General features: G+C 43.7%; 18 non-coding genes across 18 annotated transcripts; all 18 read right to left on the reverse strand.

The window, feature by feature from the left end:
- Positions 1 to 24: 24 nt before the first annotated feature.
- On the reverse strand, positions 25 to 97 carry TRNAR-CCU. Its single transcript has one exon. It is a non-coding gene; the product is annotated as a tRNA-Arg (tRNA).
- A 744-nt stretch (positions 98 to 841) lies between these two features.
- Positions 842 to 914, reverse strand: TRNAR-CCU. The gene has a single exon. It is a non-coding gene; the product is annotated as a tRNA-Arg (tRNA).
- A 745-nt stretch (positions 915 to 1,659) lies between these two features.
- TRNAR-CCU lies at positions 1,660 to 1,732 on the reverse strand. The gene has a single exon. It is a non-coding gene; the product is annotated as a tRNA-Arg (tRNA).
- Positions 1,733 to 2,476: 744 nt separating this feature from the next.
- On the reverse strand, positions 2,477 to 2,549 carry TRNAR-CCU. The gene has a single exon. It is a non-coding gene; the product is annotated as a tRNA-Arg (tRNA).
- Positions 2,550 to 3,293: 744 nt separating this feature from the next.
- TRNAR-CCU lies at positions 3,294 to 3,366 on the reverse strand. Its single transcript has one exon. It is a non-coding gene; the product is annotated as a tRNA-Arg (tRNA).
- Positions 3,367 to 4,110: 744 nt separating this feature from the next.
- On the reverse strand, positions 4,111 to 4,183 carry TRNAR-CCU. The gene has a single exon. It is a non-coding gene; the product is annotated as a tRNA-Arg (tRNA).
- A 744-nt stretch (positions 4,184 to 4,927) lies between these two features.
- On the reverse strand, positions 4,928 to 5,000 carry TRNAR-CCU. Its single transcript has one exon. It is a non-coding gene; the product is annotated as a tRNA-Arg (tRNA).
- Positions 5,001 to 5,744: 744 nt separating this feature from the next.
- TRNAR-CCU lies at positions 5,745 to 5,817 on the reverse strand. The gene has a single exon. It is a non-coding gene; the product is annotated as a tRNA-Arg (tRNA).
- A 744-nt stretch (positions 5,818 to 6,561) lies between these two features.
- TRNAR-CCU lies at positions 6,562 to 6,634 on the reverse strand. The gene has a single exon. It is a non-coding gene; the product is annotated as a tRNA-Arg (tRNA).
- Positions 6,635 to 7,378: 744 nt separating this feature from the next.
- Positions 7,379 to 7,451, reverse strand: TRNAR-CCU. The gene has a single exon. It is a non-coding gene; the product is annotated as a tRNA-Arg (tRNA).
- A 744-nt stretch (positions 7,452 to 8,195) lies between these two features.
- TRNAR-CCU lies at positions 8,196 to 8,268 on the reverse strand. Its single transcript has one exon. It is a non-coding gene; the product is annotated as a tRNA-Arg (tRNA).
- Positions 8,269 to 9,012: 744 nt separating this feature from the next.
- Positions 9,013 to 9,085, reverse strand: TRNAR-CCU. Its single transcript has one exon. It is a non-coding gene; the product is annotated as a tRNA-Arg (tRNA).
- A 744-nt stretch (positions 9,086 to 9,829) lies between these two features.
- On the reverse strand, positions 9,830 to 9,902 carry TRNAR-CCU. The gene has a single exon. It is a non-coding gene; the product is annotated as a tRNA-Arg (tRNA).
- A 744-nt stretch (positions 9,903 to 10,646) lies between these two features.
- On the reverse strand, positions 10,647 to 10,719 carry TRNAR-CCU. Its single transcript has one exon. It is a non-coding gene; the product is annotated as a tRNA-Arg (tRNA).
- Positions 10,720 to 11,450: 731 nt separating this feature from the next.
- TRNAR-CCU lies at positions 11,451 to 11,523 on the reverse strand. The gene has a single exon. It is a non-coding gene; the product is annotated as a tRNA-Arg (tRNA).
- Positions 11,524 to 12,267: 744 nt separating this feature from the next.
- Positions 12,268 to 12,340, reverse strand: TRNAR-CCU. Its single transcript has one exon. It is a non-coding gene; the product is annotated as a tRNA-Arg (tRNA).
- A 744-nt stretch (positions 12,341 to 13,084) lies between these two features.
- On the reverse strand, positions 13,085 to 13,157 carry TRNAR-CCU. Its single transcript has one exon. It is a non-coding gene; the product is annotated as a tRNA-Arg (tRNA).
- Positions 13,158 to 15,648: 2,491 nt separating this feature from the next.
- On the reverse strand, positions 15,649 to 15,721 carry TRNAR-CCU. Its single transcript has one exon. It is a non-coding gene; the product is annotated as a tRNA-Arg (tRNA).
- Between the last annotated feature and the right edge of the window lie 1,688 nt (positions 15,722 to 17,409).

Here is a 17,409-nt window from a genome sequence, read left to right on the forward strand (position 1 = left end):
GGCTTATTTTTAATAAAGAATGACCACCCCAGATGGGACTTGAACCCACAATCTCTGGCTTAGGAGGCCAGTGCCTTATCCATTAGGCCACTGAGGCTGTGGGGAAGCAGTGAGAACATCATCTTAAACTGTAGTACTTTGTCCTTCTTCAAGTACGGCGACCAGAACTGGATGCATCAAGGCATTAGTAATGTTAACCTATGCAAGACGCGTCACGGCATTAGCAATGTTGACCTATGGGAGATATCCAATGTGATTACACTTACAATAGGTCTCTCCATTTTGGGTGAGACATAAAATGGATTTTTGCGGTAAATATTGAATGGGAATAGAGCATTTTTGAGCAAGGTTCTTCAGTTAAAGAAGCCTCTCACTTTATTTTCTGCTATATTCTTCTCTTCCAGGCCAATGCCCTTCAAAATTCCTTCATTCCATTTCCCGCCTCCAAATGTTCTTCATATATCTACTCCCATTCTGTGTGCAACTACTTCATTGGCTGACTCTTCTCCCATTGCTTGTGCACTTTTGGCTATTGGATTGCTGTCTGCTGTCTATTCCACATAGCCAACACCCCTTTAAATTGGGCAAACCTGCCTCACCTTCAGAGCGAAGGGTTTAATCTGTGTCTCTTTGCTGGAGGAAACGGTAGAAAAAAGGCCTCCGGGAGCTGGGAAACAGTACAGAGGTGAACCAGGAGAGAGCTGAGACTATCGCAAAAGAGGGAATGGCAAGAAACATAGCACACCTTCCTGCCTGTAAGGTTAACTCATGACTCTTGGAATGAGAACCTGATTATTGTAAAGGTACTGAGATGGAGGGCTTATTTTTAATAAAGAATGACCACCCCAGATGGGACTTGAACCCACAATCTCTGACTTAGGAGGCCAATGCCTTATCCATTAGGCCACTGAGGCTGTGGGGAAGCAGTGAGAACATCATCTTAAACTGTAGTACTTTGTCCTTCTTCAAGTACGGCGACCAGAACTGGATGCATCAAGGCATTAGTAATGTTAACCTATGCAAGACGCGTCACGGCATTAGCAATGTTGACCTATGGGAGATATCCAATGTGATTACACTTACAATAGGTCTCTCCATTTTGGGTGAGACATAAAATGGATTTTTGCGGTAAATATTGAATGGGAATAGAGCATTTTTGAGCAAGGTTCTTCAGTTAAAGAAGCCTCTCACTTTATTTTCTGCTATATTCTTCTCTTCCAGGCCAATGCCCTTCAAAATTCCTTCATTCCATTTCCCGCCTCCAAATGTTCTTCATATATCTACTCCCATTCTGTGTGCAACTACTTCATTGGCTGACTCTTCTCCCATTGCTTGTGCACTTTTGGCTATTGGATTGCTGTCTGCTGTCTATTCCACATAGCCAACACCCCTTTAAATTGGGCAAACCTGCCTCACCTTCAGAGCGAAGGGTTTAATCTGTGTCTCTTTGCTGGAGGAAACGGTAGAAAAAAGGCCTCCGGGAGCTGGGAAACAGTACAGAGGTGAACCAGGAGAGAGCTGAGACTATCGCAAAAGAGGGAATGGCAAGAAGCATAGCACACCTTCCTGCCTGTAAGGTTAACTCATGACTCCTTGGAATGAGAACCTGATTATTGTAAAGGTACTGAGATGGAGGGCTTATTTTTAATAAAGAATGACCACCCCAGATGGGACTTGAACCCACAATCTCTGGCTTAGGAGGCCAGTGCCTTATCCATTAGGCCACTGAGGCTGTGGGGAAGCAGTGAGAACATCATCTTAAACTGTAGTACTTTGTCCTTCTTCAAGTACGGCGACCAGAACTGGATGCATCAAGGCATTAGTAATGTTAACCTATGCAAGACGCGTCACGGCATTAGCAATGTTGACCTATGGGAGATATCCAATGTGATTACACTTACAATAGGTCTCTCCATTTTGGGTGAGACATAAAATGGATTTTTGCGGTAAATATTGAATGGGAATAGAGCATTTTTGAGCAAGGTTCTTCAGTTAAAGAAGCCTCTCACTTTATTTTCTGCTATATTCTTCTCTTCCAGGCCAATGCCCTTCAAAATTCCTTCATTCCATTTCCCGCCTCCAAATGTTCTTCATATATCTACTCCCATTCTGTGTGCAACTACTTCATTGGCTGACTCTTCTCCCATTGCTTGTGCACTTTTGGCTATTGGATTGCTGTCTGCTGACTATTCCACATAGCCAACACCCCTTTAAATTGGGCAAACCTGCCTCACCTTCAGAGCGAAGGGTTTAATCTGTGTCTCTTTGCTGGAGGAAACGGTAGAAAAAAGGCCTCCGGGAGCTGGGAAACAGTACAGAGGTGAACCAGGAGAGAGCTGAGACTATCGCAAAAGAGGGAATGGCAAGAAACATAGCACACCTTCCTGCCTGTAAGGTTAACTCATGACTCTTGGAATGAGAACCTGATTATTGTAAAGGTACTGAGATGGAGGGCTTATTTTTAATAAAGAATGACCACCCCAGATGGGACTTGAACCCACAATCTCTGACTTAGGAGGCCAATGCCTTATCCATTAGGCCACTGAGGCTGTGGGGAAGCAGTGAGAACATCATCTTAAACTGTAGTACTTTGTCCTTCTTCAAGTACGGCGACCAGAACTGGATGCATCAAGGCATTAGTAATGTTAACCTATGCAAGACGCGTCACGGCATTAGCAATGTTGACCTATGGGAGATATCCAATGTGATTACACTTACAATAGGTCTCTCCATTTTGGGTGAGACATAAAATGGATTTTTGCGGTAAATATTGAATGGGAATAGAGCATTTTTGAGCAAGGTTCTTCAGTTAAAGAAGCCTCTCACTTTATTTTCTGCTATATTCTTCTCTTCCAGGCCATTGCCCTTCAAAATTCCTTCATTCCATTTCCCGCCTCCAAATGTTCTTCATATATCTACTCCCATTCTGTGTGCAACTACTTCATTGGCTGACTCTTCTCCCATTGCTTGTGCACTTTTGGCTATTGGATTGCTGTCTGCTGACTATTCCACATAGCCAACACCCCTTTAAATTGGGCAAACCTGCCTCACCTTCAGAGCGAAGGGTTTAATCTGTGTCTCTTTGCTGGAGGAAACGGTAGAAAAAAGGCCTCCGGGAGCTGGGAAACAGTACAGAGGTGAACCAGGAGAGAGCTGAGACTATCGCAAAAGAGGGAATGGCAAGAAACATAGCACACCTTCCTGCCTGTAAGGTTAACTCATGACTCTTGGAATGAGAACCTGATTATTGTAAAGGTACTGAGATGGAGGGCTTATTTTTAATAAAGAATGACCACCCCAGATGGGACTTGAACCCACAATCTCTGGCTTAGGAGGCCAGTGCCTTATCCATTAGGCCACTGAGGCTGTGGGGAAGCAGTGAGAACATCATCTTAAACTGTAGTACTTTGTCCTTCTTCAAGTACGGCGAACAGAACTGGATGCATCAAGGCATTAGTAATGTTAACCTATGCAAGACGCGTCACGGCATTAGCAATGTTGACCTATGGGAGATATCCAATGTGATTACACTTACAATAGGTCTCTCCATTTTGGGTGAGACATAAAATGGATTTTTGCGGTAAATATTGAATGGGAATAGAGCATTTTTGAGCAAGGTTCTTCAGTTAAAGAAGCCTCTCACTTTATTTTCTGCTATATTCTTCTCTTCCAGGCCAATGCCCTTCAAAATTCCTTCATTCCATTTCCCGCCTCCAAATGTTCTTCATATATCTACTCCCATTCTGTGTGCAACTACTTCATTGGCTGACTCTTCTCCCATTGCTTGTGCACTTTTGGCTATTGGATTGCTGTCTGCTGTCTATTCCACATAGCCAACACCCCTTTAAATTGGGCAAACCTGCCTCACCTTCAGAGCGAAGGGTTTAATCTGTGTCTCTTTGCTGGAGGAAACGGTAGAAAAAAGGCCTCCGGGAGCTGGGAAACAGTACAGAGGTGAACCAGGAGAGAGCTGAGACTATCGCAAAAGAGGGAATGGCAAGAAGCATAGCACACCTTCCTGCCTGTAAGGTTAACTCATGACTCCTGGAATGAGAACCTGATTATTGTAAAGGTACTGAGATGGAGGGCTTATTTTTAATAAAGAATGACCACCCCAGATGGGACTTGAACCCACAATCTCTGGCTTAGGAGGCCAGTGCCTTATCCATTAGGCCACTGAGGCTGTGGGGAAGCAGTGAGAACATCATCTTAAACTGTAGTACTTTGTCCTTCTTCAAGTACGGCGACCAGAACTGGATGCATCAAGGCATTAGTAATGTTAACCTATGCAAGACGCGTCACGGCATTAGCAATGTTGACCTATGGGAGATATCCAATGTGATTACACTTACAATAGGTCTCTCCATTTTGGGTGAGACATAAAATGGATTTTTGCGGTAAATATTGAATGGGAATAGAGCATTTTTGAGCAAGGTTCTTCAGTTAAAGAAGCCTCTCACTTTATTTTCTGCTATATTCTTCTCTTCCAGGCCAATGCCCTTCAAAATTCCTTCATTCCATTTCCCGCCTCCAAATGTTCTTCATATATCTACTCCCATTCTGTGTGCAACTACTTCATTGGCTGACTCTTCTCCCATTGCTTGTGCACTTTTGGCTATTGGATTGCTGTCTGCTGTCTATTCCACATAGCCAACACCCCTTTAAATTGGGCAAACCTGCCTCACCTTCAGAGCGAAGGGTTTAATCTGTGTCTCTTTGCTGGAGGAAACGGTAGAAAAAAGGCCTCCGGGAGCTGGGAAACAGTACAGAGGTGAACCAGGAGAGAGCTGAGACTATCGCAAAAGAGGGAATGGCAAGAAACATAGCACACCTTCCTGCCTGTAAGGTTAACTCATGACTCTTGGAATGAGAACCTGATTATTGTAAAGGTACTGAGATGGAGGGCTTATTTTTAATAAAGAATGACCACCCCAGATGGGACTTGAACCCACAATCTCTGACTTAGGAGGCCAATGCCTTATCCATTAGGCCACTGAGGCTGTGGGGAAGCAGTGAGAACATCATCTTAAACTGTAGTACTTTGTCCTTCTTCAAGTACGGCGACCAGAACTGGATGCATCAAGGCATTAGTAATGTTAACCTATGCAAGACGCGTCACGGCATTAGCAATGTTGACCTATGGGAGATATCCAATGTGATTACACTTACAATAGGTCTCTCCATTTTGGGTGAGACATAAAATGGATTTTTGCGGTAAATATTGAATGGGAATAGAGCATTTTTGAGCAAGGTTCTTCAGTTAAAGAAGCCTCTCACTTTATTTTCTGCTATATTCTTCTCTTCCAGGCCATTGCCCTTCAAAATTCCTTCATTCCATTTCCCGCCTCCAAATGTTCTTCATATATCTACTCCCATTCTGTGTGCAACTACTTCATTGGCTGACTCTTCTCCCATTGCTTGTGCACTTTTGGCTATTGGATTGCTGTCTGCTGACTATTCCACATAGCCAACACCCCTTTAAATTGGGCAAACCTGCCTCACCTTCAGAGCGAAGGGTTTAATCTGTGTCTCTTTGCTGGAGGAAACGGTAGAAAAAAGGCCTCCGGGAGCTGGGAAACAGTACAGAGGTGAACCAGGAGAGAGCTGAGACTATCGCAAAAGAGGGAATGGCAAGAAACATAGCACACCTTCCTGCCTGTAAGGTTAACTCATGACTCTTGGAATGAGAACCTGATTATTGTAAAGGTACTGAAATGGAGGGCTTATTTTTAATAAAGAATGACCACCCCAGATGGGACTTGAACCCACAATCTCTGGCTTAGGAGGCCAGTGCCTTATCCATTAGGCCACTGAGGCTGTGGGGAAGCAGTGAGAACATCATCTTAAACTGTAGTACTTTGTCCTTCTTCAAGTACGGCGACCAGAACTGGATGCATCAAGGCATTAGTAATGTTAACCTATGCAAGACGCGTCACGGCATTAGCAATGTTGACCTATGGGAGATATCCAATGTGATTACACTTACAATAGGTCTCTCCATTTTGGGTGAGACATAAAATGGATTTTTGCGGTAAATATTGAATGGGAATAGAGCATTTTTGAGCAAGGTTCTTCAGTTAAAGAAGCCTCTCACTTTATTTTCTGCTATATTCTTCTCTTCCAGGCCAATGCCCTTCAAAATTCCTTCATTCCATTTCCCGCCTCCAAATGTTCTTCATATATCTACTCCCATTCTGTGTGCAACTACTTCATTGGCTGACTCTTCTCCCATTGCTTGTGCACTTTTGGCTATTGGATTGCTGTCTGCTGTCTATTCCACATAGCCAACACCCCTTTAAATTGGGCAAACCTGCCTCACCTTCAGAGCGAAGGGTTTAATCTGTGTCTCTTTGCTGGAGGAAACGGTAGAAAAAAGGCCTCCGGGAGCTGGGAAACAGTACAGAGGTGAACCAGGAGAGAGCTGAGACTATCGCAAAAGAGGGAATGGCAAGAAGCATAGCACACCTTCCTGCCTGTAAGGTTAACTCATGACTCCTGGAATGAGAACCTGATTATTGTAAAGGTACTGAGATGGAGGGCTTATTTTTAATAAAGAATGACCACCCCAGATGGGACTTGAACCCACAATCTCTGGCTTAGGAGGCCAGTGCCTTATCCATTAGGCCACTGAGGCTGTGGGGAAGCAGTGAGAACATCATCTTAAACTGTAGTACTTTGTCCTTCTTCAAGTACGGCGACCAGAACTGGATGCATCAAGGCATTAGTAATGTTAACCTATGCAAGACGCGTCACGGCATTAGCAATGTTGACCTATGGGAGATATCCAATGTGATTACACTTACAATAGGTCTCTCCATTTTGGGTGAGACATAAAATGGATTTTTGCGGTAAATATTGAATGGGAATAGAGCATTTTTGAGCAAGGTTCTTCAGTTAAAGAAGCCTCTCACTTTATTTTCTGCTATATTCTTCTCTTCCAGGCCAATGCCCTTCAAAATTCCTTCATTCCATTTCCCGCCTCCAAATGTTCTTCATATATCTACTCCCATTCTGTGTGCAACTACTTCATTGGCTGACTCTTCTCCCATTGCTTGTGCACTTTTGGCTATTGGATTGCTGTCTGCTGTCTATTCCACATAGCCAACACCCCTTTAAATTGGGCAAACCTGCCTCACCTTCAGAGCGAAGGGTTTAATCTGTGTCTCTTTGCTGGAGGAAACGGTAGAAAAAAGGCCTCCGGGAGCTGGGAAACAGTACAGAGGTGAACCAGGAGAGAGCTGAGACTATCGCAAAAGAGGGAATGGCAAGAAACATAGCACACCTTCCTGCCTGTAAGGTTAACTCATGACTCTTGGAATGAGAACCTGATTATTGTAAAGGTACTGAGATGGAGGGCTTATTTTTAATAAAGAATGACCACCCCAGATGGGACTTGAACCCACAATCTCTGACTTAGGAGGCCAATGCCTTATCCATTAGGCCACTGAGGCTGTGGGGAAGCAGTGAGAACATCATCTTAAACTGTAGTACTTTGTCCTTCTTCAAGTACGGCGACCAGAACTGGATGCATCAAGGCATTAGTAATGTTAACCTATGCAAGACGCGTCACGGCATTAGCAATGTTGACCTATGGGAGATATCCAATGTGATTACACTTACAATAGGTCTCTCCATTTTGGGTGAGACATAAAATGGATTTTTGCGGTAAATATTGAATGGGAATAGAGCATTTTTGAGCAAGGTTCTTCAGTTAAAGAAGCCTCTCACTTTATTTTCTGCTATATTCTTCTCTTCCAGGCCATTGCCCTTCAAAATTCCTTCATTCCATTTCCCGCCTCCAAATGTTCTTCATATATCTACTCCCATTCTGTGTGCAACTACTTCATTGGCTGACTCTTCTCCCATTGCTTGTGCACTTTTGGCTATTGGATTGCTGTCTGCTGACTATTCCACATAGCCAACACCCCTTTAAATTGGGCAAACCTGCCTCACCTTCAGAGCGAAGGGTTTAATCTGTGTCTCTTTGCTGGAGGAAACGGTAGAAAAAAGGCCTCCGGGAGCTGGGAAACAGTACAGAGGTGAACCAGGAGAGAGCTGAGACTATCGCAAAAGAGGGAATGGCAAGAAACATAGCACACCTTCCTGCCTGTAAGGTTAACTCATGACTCTTGGAATGAGAACCTGATTATTGTAAAGGTACTGAAATGGAGGGCTTATTTTTAATAAAGAATGACCACCCCAGATGGGACTTGAACCCACAATCTCTGGCTTAGGAGGCCAGTGCCTTATCCATTAGGCCACTGAGGCTGTGGGGAAGCAGTGAGAACATCATCTTAAACTGTAGTACTTTGTCCTTCTTCAAGTACGGCGACCAGAACTGGATGCATCAAGGCATTAGTAATGTTAACCTATGCAAGACGCGTCACGGCATTAGCAATGTTGACCTATGGGAGATATCCAATGTGATTACACTTACAATAGGTCTCTCCATTTTGGGTGAGACATAAAATGGATTTTTGCGGTAAATATTGAATGGGAATAGAGCATTTTTGAGCAAGGTTCTTCAGTTAAAGAAGCCTCTCACTTTATTTTCTGCTATATTCTTCTCTTCCAGGCCAATGCCCTTCAAAATTCCTTCATTCCATTTCCCGCCTCCAAATGTTCTTCATATATCTACTCCCATTCTGTGTGCAACTACTTCATTGGCTGACTCTTCTCCCATTGCTTGTGCACTTTTGGCTATTGGATTGCTGTCTGCTGTCTATTCCACATAGCCAACACCCCTTTAAATTGGGCAAACCTGCCTCACCTTCAGAGCGAAGGGTTTAATCTGTGTCTCTTTGCTGGAGGAAACGGTAGAAAAAAGGCCTCCGGGAGCTGGGAAACAGTACAGAGGTGAACCAGGAGAGAGCTGAGACTATCGCAAAAGAGGGAATGGCAAGAAGCATAGCACACCTTCCTGCCTGTAAGGTTAACTCATGACTCCTGGAATGAGAACCTGATTATTGTAAAGGTACTGAGATGGAGGGCTTATTTTTAATAAAGAATGACCACCCCAGATGGGACTTGAACCCACAATCTCTGGCTTAGGAGGCCAGTGCCTTATCCATTAGGCTACTGAGGCTGTGGGGAAGCAGTGAGAACATCATCTTAAACTGTAGTACTTTGTCCTTCTTCAAGTACGGCGACCAGAACTGGATGCATCAAGGCATTAGTAATGTTAACCTATGCAAGACGCGTCACGGCATTAGCAATGTTGACCTATGGGAGATATCCAATGTGATTACACTTACAATAGGTCTCTCCATTTTGGGTGAGACATAAAATGGATTTTTGCGGTAAATATTGAATGGGAATAGAGCATTTTTGAGCAAGGTTCTTCAGTTAAAGAAGCCTCTCACTTTACTTTCTGCTATATTCTTCTCTTCCAGGCCAATGCCCTTCAAAATTCCTTCATTCCATTTCCCGCCTCCAAATGTTCTTCATATATCTACTCCCATTCTGTGTGCAACTACTTCATTGGCTGACTCTTCTCCCATTGCTTGTGCACTTTTGGCTATTGGATTGCTGTCTGCTGTCTATTCCACATAGCCAACACCCCTTTAAATTGGGCAAACCTGCCTCACCTTCAGAGCGAAGGGTTTAATCTGTGTCTCTTTGCTGGAGGAAACGGTAGAAAAAAGGCCTCCGCGAGCTGGGAAACAGTACAGAGGTGAACCAGGAGAGAGCTGAGACTATCGCAAAAGAGGGAATGGCAAGAAACATAGCACACCTTCCTGCCTGTAAGGTTAACTCATGACTCTTGGAATGAGAACCTGATTATTGTAAAGGTACTGAGATGGAGGGCTTATTTTTAATAAAGAATGACCACCCCAGATGGGACTTGAACCCACAATCTCTGGCTTAGGAGGCCAGTGCCTTATCCATTAGGCCACTGAGGCTGTGGGGAAGCAGTGAGAACATCATCTTAAACTGTAGTACTTTGTCCTTCTTCAAGTACGGCGACCAGAACTGGATGCATCAAGGCATTAGTAATGTTAACCTATGCAAGACGCGTCACGGCATTAGCAATGTTGACCTATGGGAGATATCCAATGTGATTACACTTACAATAGGTCTCTCCATTTTGGGTGAGACATAAAATGGATTTTTGCGGTAAATATTGAATGGGAATAGAGCATTTTTGAGCAAGGTTCTTCAGTTAAAGAAGCCTCTCACTTTATTTTCTGCTATATTCTTCTCTTCCAGGCCAATGCCCTTCAAAATTCCTTCATTCCATTTCCCGCCTCCAAATGTTCTTCATATATCTACTCCCATTCTGTGTGCAACTACTTCATTGGCTGACTCTTCTCCCATTGCTTGTGCACTTTTGGCTATTGGATTGCTGTCTGCTGTCTATTCCACATAGCCAACACCCCTTTAAATTGGGCAAACCTGCCTCACCTTCAGAGCGAAGGGTTTAATCTGTGTCTCTTTGCTGGAGGAAACGGTAGAAAAAAGGCCTCCGGGAGCTGGGAAACAGTACAGAGGTGAACCAGGAGAGAGCTGAGACTATCGCAAAAGAGGGAATGGCAAGAAACATAGCACACCTTCCTGCCTGTAAGGTTAACTCATGACTCCTGGAATGAGAACCTGATTATTGTAAAGGTACTGAGATGGAGGGCTTATTTTTAATAAAGAATGACCACCCCAGATGGGACTTGAACCCACAATCTCTGGCTTAGGAGGCCAGTGCCTTATCCATTAGGCCACTGAGGCTGTGGGGAAGCAGTGAGAACATCATCTTAAACTGTAGTACTTTGTCCTTCTTCAAGTACGGCGACCAGAACTGGATGCATCAAGGCATTAGTAATGTTAACCTATGCAAGACGCGTCACGGCATTAGCAATGTTGACCTATGGGAGATATCCAATGTGATTACACTTACAATAGGTCTCTCCATTTTGGGTGAGACATAAAATGGATTTTTGCGGTAAATAGAGCATTTTTGAGCAAGGTTCTTCAGTTAAAGAAGCCTCTCACTTTATTTTCTGCTATATTCTTCTCTTCCAGGCCAATGCCCTTCAAAATTCCTTCATTCCATTTCCCGCCTCCAAATGTTCTTCATATATCTACTCCCATTCTGTGTGCAACTACTTCATTGGCTGACTCTTCTCCCATTGCTTGTGCACTTTTGGCTATTGGATTGCTGTCTGCTGTCTATTCCACATAGCCAACACCCCTTTAAATTGGGCAAACCTGCCTCACCTTCAGAGCGAAGGGTTTAATCTGTGTCTCTTTGCTGGAGGAAACGGTAGAAAAAAGGCCTCCGGGAGCTGGGAAACAGTACAGAGGTGAACCAGGAGAGAGCTGAGACTATCGCAAAAGAGGGAATGGCAAGAAACATAGCACACCTTCCTGCCTGTAAGGTTAACTCATGACTCTTGGAATGAGAACCTGATTATTGTAAAGGTACTGAGATGGAGGGCTTATTTTTAATAAAGAATGACCACCCCAGATGGGACTTGAACCCACAATCTCTGGCTTAGGAGGCCAGTGCCTTATCCATTAGGCCACAGAGGCTGTGGGGAAGCAGTGAGAACATCATCTTAAACTGTAGTACTTTGTCCTTCTTCAAGTACGGCGACCAGAACTGGATGCATCAAGGCATTAGTAATGTTAACCTATGCAAGACGCGTCACGGCATTAGCAATGTTGACCTATGGGAGATATCCAATGTGATTACACTTACAATAGGTCTCTCCATTTTGGGTGAGACATAAAATGGATTTTTGCGGTAAATATTGAATGGGAATAGAGCATTTTTGAGCAAGGTTCTTCAGTTAAAGAAGCCTCTCACTTTATTTTCTGCTATATTCTTCTCTTCCAGGCCATTGCCCTTCAAAATTCCTTCATTCCATTTCCCGCCTCCAAATGTTCTTCATATATCTACTCCCATTCTGTGTGCAACTACTTCATTGGCTGACTCTTCTCCCATTACTTGTGCACTTTTGGCTATTGGATTGCTGTCTGCTGTCTATTCCACATAGCCAACACCCCTTTAAATTGGGCAAACCTGCCTCACCTTCAGAGCGAAGGGTTTAATCTGTGTCTCTTTGCTGGAGGAAACGGTAGAAAAAAGGCCTCCGGGAGCTGGGAAACAGTACAGAGGTGAACCAGGAGAGAGCTGAGACTATCGCAAAAGAGGGAATGGCAAGAAACATAGCACACCTTCCTGCCTGTAAGGTTAACTCGTGACTCTTGGAATGAGAACCTGATTATTGTAAAGGTACTGAGATGGAGGGCTTATTTTTAATAAAGAATGACCACCCCAGATGGGACTTGAACCCACAATCTCTGGCTTAGGAGGCCAGTGCCTTATCCATTAGGCCACTGAGGCTGTGGGGAAGCAGTGAGAACATCATCTTAAACTGTAGTACTTTGTCCTTCTTCAAGTACGGCGACCAGAACTGGATGCATCAAGGCATTAGTAATGTTAACCTATGCAAGACGCGTCACGGCATTAGCAATGTTGACCTATGGGAGATATCCAATGTGATTACACTTACAATAGGTCTCTCCATTTTGGGTGAGACATAAAATGGATTTTTGCGGTAAATATTGAATGGGAATAGAGCATTTTTGAGCAAGGTTCTTCAGTTAAAGAAGCCTCTCACTTTATTTTCTGCTATATTCTTCTCTTCCAGGCCAATGCCCTTCAAAATTCCTTCATTCCATTTCCCGCCTCCAAATGTTCTTCATATATCTACTCCCATTCTGTGTGCAACTACTTCATTGGCTGACTCTTCTCCCATTGCTTGTGCACTTTTGGCTATTGGATTGCTGTCTGCTGTCTATTCCACATAGCCAACACCCCTTTAAATTGGGCAAACCTGCCTCACCTTCAGAGCGAAGGGTTTAATCTGTGTCTCTTTGCTGGAGGAAACGGTAGAAAAAAGGCCTCCGCGAGCTGGCAAACAGTACAGAGGTGAACCAGGAGAGAGCTGAGACTATCGCAAATGAGGGAATGGCAAGAAACATAGCACACCTTCCTGCCTGTAAGGTTAACTCATGACTCCTGGAATGAGAACCTGATTATTGTAAAGGTACTGAGATGGAGGGCTTATTTTTAATAAAGAATGACCACCCCAGATGGGACTTGAACCCACAATCTCTGGCTTAGGAGGCCAGTGCCTTATCCATTAGGCCACTGAGGCTGTGGGGAAGCAGTGAGAACATCATCTTAAACTGGATGAGGCCTCTCTCAGGCTACCTCTGCATCACTGGGAACCTCGGCTTGCTTCAAGTACTTTGTCAGCTAGCTTTCCTTGGCTCCTAGAATAAAAGCTGGAGTTTACTGCAGAGTGAAACATGAAAAGAAAGATGAAATAACTGTAAATTCCAGACATGTTAGATTGCCTATTGAATCATTCTTTAGAAAGGCAAAGAACTGTTCCATTTTCTATTTGAAGTCCTCTTTGGTAAGACATAAGAATATAAGAATTGCCGCTGCTGGCTCAGACCAAAGGTCCATCATGCCCAGCAGTCCGCTCACGTGGCGACTCTCTGGTCAAAGACCAGCACCTTATCTGAGACTAGTCCCACCTGCGTACCTCCTTGTTCATTATGAACTTGTATAACATTGTCTTGAATCCCTGGAGGGTGTTTTTCCCTATGACAGACTCCGGAAGAGCGTTCCAGTTTTCTACCACTCTCTCAGTAAAGAAGAACTTCCTTATGTTCGTACGGAATCTATCCCCTTTCAATTTTAGAGAGTGCCCTTTCGTTCTCTCTACCGTGGAGAGGGTGAACATCCTGTCCTTATCTACTAAGTCTATTACCTTCATTACCTGGGGTGGGTCAATAGAGTGGGCAGACTTGATGGGCTGTGGCCCTTTTCTGCCGTCATCTTTCTATGTTTCTATGTTTCTACCTTGAATGTTTCAATCATGTTCCCTCTCAATCTCCTCTATTCGAGGGAGAAAAGGCCCAGTTTCTCTAATCTTTCACTGAACGGCAACTCCTCCAGCACCTTAAACATCTTAGTTACTCTTCTCTGGACCTTCTCGAGTAGTACCGTGTCCTTCTTCATGTACATTGACTAGTGCTGGACGCAGTACTTCAGGTCAGGGCGCACCAGGCCCAGTACAGCGGCATGATAACCTTCTCCGATGTGTTCGTGATCCCCTTCTTTATCATTCCTAGCATTCTGTTCGCCCTTTTTGCCTTATTCCCTATAACAACCTCGGGAAGAGGGTTCCAGTTTTACACAACTCTCTGGGTAAAGATGAATTTCCTTACGTTTGTTTGGACTCTATTACCTTTTAACTTTAGAGAGTGCCCTCTCGTTCTCCCTACCTTGGAGAGGGTGAACATCCTGTCCTTATCTACTAAGTCTATTCCCTTCAGTACCTTGAATGTTTCGATCATGTCCCTCTCAATCTCCTCTGTTCGAGGGAGAAAAGGCCCAGTTTCTCTAATCTTTCACTGTACGGCAACTCCTCCAGCACCCTAATCACCTTAGTCGCTCTTCTCTGGACCCTCTCAAGTAGCACCGTATCCTTCTTCATATACCATGAGCAGTGCTGGACGCAGTACCTCAGGTCAGAGTGTACCATGGCCCAGTACAGCGGCATGATAACCTTCTCCGATGTGTTCATGATCCCCTTCTTTATCATTCCTAGCATTCTGTTCGCCCTTTTCACCTTATTCCTTATAAGAACCTCCGGAAGAGCATTCCAGTTTTACACAACTCTCTGGGTAAAGATGAATTTCTTTATGTTTGATCGGACTCTATCGCCTTTTAAATTTAGAGAGTGCCCTCTCGTTCTGCCTCGGAGAAGGTGAACAACCTGTCTTTATCTATTAAGTCTATTCCCTTCATTATCTTGAACATTTCGATCATGTCCCCTCGGTCTCCTCTTTTCAATGAAGAAGAGGACCAGTTTCTCTAATCTCTCACTGTACGACAACTCCTCCAGCCCCTTAACCATTTTAGTCGCTCTTCTCAGGACCCTTTCGAGTAGTACTTTATCCTTCTTCAAGTACGGCGACCAGAGCTGGATGCATCAAGACATTAGTAATGTTGACCTATGGGAGATATCTAATGTGATTGCACTTACAATAGGTCTTCTCCATTTTGGGTTAGACATAAAATGGATTTTTGCGGTAAATATTGAATGGGAAAAGAGCCTTTTTGAGCAAGGTTCTTCGGTTAAAAAAGGCTCTCACTTTATTTTCTGCCATATTCTTGTCTTCCAGGCTAATGCCTTTCAAAATTCCTTCATTCCATTTTCCGCCTCCAAATGTTCTTCATATATCTACTCCCATTCTGTGTGGAAGTACTTCATTGGCTTACTGCTGAGACTGTTCTCCCGTTGCATGTGCACTTTTGGCTATTGGATTGGTGTCTACTCTCTATTCCACATAGCCTACACCCCTTTAAATTGGGCAAACCTGCCTCACCTTCAGAGTTAAGGGTTTAATATGAGTCTCTCTGCTGGAGGAATAGGTAGAAAAAGGGCCCCGGAGAGCTGGGAAGCAGCGCAGAGGTGAACCAGGAGAGAGCTGAGTCTATCGCAAAAGAGGGAATGGCAAGGAACAAAACACACTTTCCTGACTGTAAGTTTAACTCATGACTTCTCCAATGAGAACCTGATTATTGTAAAGGTACTGATATGGAGGGCTTTTTTAAAAATAAAGATTGACCACCCCAGATGGGACTTGAACCCACAATCCCTGGCTTAGGAGGCCAGTGCCTTATCCATTAGGCCACTGAGGCTGTGGGGAAACAGTGAGAACATCATCTTAAATTGGATGAGACCTCTCTCAGGCTACTTCAGCATCATTGGGAACCTTGGCTTGCTTCAAGTACTTTGTCAGCTAGCTTTCCTTGGCTCCTAGAATAGAAGCTGGAGTTTACTGGGTAGCAGTGCAGAGGTGACCAGGAGAGAGCTGAGACTATCGCAAGAGAGGGAATGGCAAGGAATAAAACACCCTTTCCTGCATGTAATGTTAACTCACAATCCTGGAATGAGGGCCTGATAATTGTAAAGGTACATATATGGCGGGCTTTTTAAAAAAAATATATAGAATGACAACACCAGATGGGACAATCCTATCGCAAAAGAGGGAATGGCAAGGAACAAAACACCTTTCTCTGCCTGTAAGGGTAACTTGTGACTCATGGAATGAAACCCTGATTATTGTCAAACAGTGGTCTCAAACGAGCGGCCCTCTAGGTACTATTTTGAGGCCCTCTGTATTATAAAGAATTATTCTTGATGGAAAATTTGTGCCTTAAGTGTCCGGCGATCGCCTTAATTTGTGCCTTAAATGTCCGAATGCGATTGTCCTCTCCACCTCACAATCACATACAGACGCAGGAAAGTGCTTGCGTGAGGTTACTGCAGTGAGGCGGGCAACCTTCCAGAATGCAAGGTAACCATTGGAGGCAGTGTAGCTTGTTGGTGTGTCTGGTCCTGGAGGAGGTGAGAGCTGAAGGCGGTTGCGGACACGACCACTGGACACTTAAGGCACAAGTTTTCCATAAAGAATCTTTATAATACCAACGGCCTCAATATAGTTGGTCCAAAATTTTGTCTCTTGGAGTTGATACTTTTATAGTTTTTCACTTTCTGCATGTTGCACTGCTTTTAGTGTGTATAGTTGAAATTATCAGAAGCAATTAAGGAAAAATTTATAAACTATAGTTTATAAATATTTCCTTAATTGCTTCTGATAATTTCAATTAATCCATATTTTGGATTTGTAGGTACTTATCTCATGCAAAGTTGTCATTTCTTTAATAAGACATTAACTACTTTTTCTGCGGCCCTCCAAGTATCTACAAAATGTGGCTCTGCAAAGGGTTTAAGGTCACTATTGTAAAGGGACTGATATGGAGGGCTTTCTTTTTTTATACAGAATGACCACCCCAGCTGGAGCTTGAACCCACAATCCCTAGCTTAGAAGGCCAGTGCCTTATCCATTAGGCCACTGAGACTGTGGGTGAAACATTGTGAACATCATCTCAAACTGGATGAGACCTCTCTCAGGCTACTATGGCATCACTGCAGACTTTGGCTTGCTTCAAGTAGTTTATCAGGTTATTTTCATTGGCTCCTAGAATAGAAGGTGGAGTTTTCTGGAGAGTGAGAACTTATTACCTGCTCAGATAAGAGAAGAACCTTGAGAAATTTAAATCAAAACTAAAAAGTTTCCAGACGCCTTTAACTGATTAGTGAGTCCCTTAAACTAAGTTGATATTCCCAATCGAAGTAGGCAAGCACTGATCCCCCTATTGTTCTATCCCCCTATTGTTCTATCCTTATTTGTTCCCTTTACTAAATCAAATTATAGTTCCTCCCTGATTTCCCTTTGAAGTGTATGTTTGTCTATCCCTACATTGTATGTTCCCCTCATTTGAAAATTATTTATTGTACATCGCTTTGTAATACTTGAAAAAAG

The sequence above is a fragment of the Geotrypetes seraphini genome, chromosome 3, assembly GCF_902459505.1.
Source record: "Geotrypetes seraphini chromosome 3, aGeoSer1.1, whole genome shotgun sequence".
Lineage (NCBI taxonomy): Eukaryota > Metazoa > Chordata > Amphibia > Gymnophiona > Dermophiidae > Geotrypetes > Geotrypetes seraphini.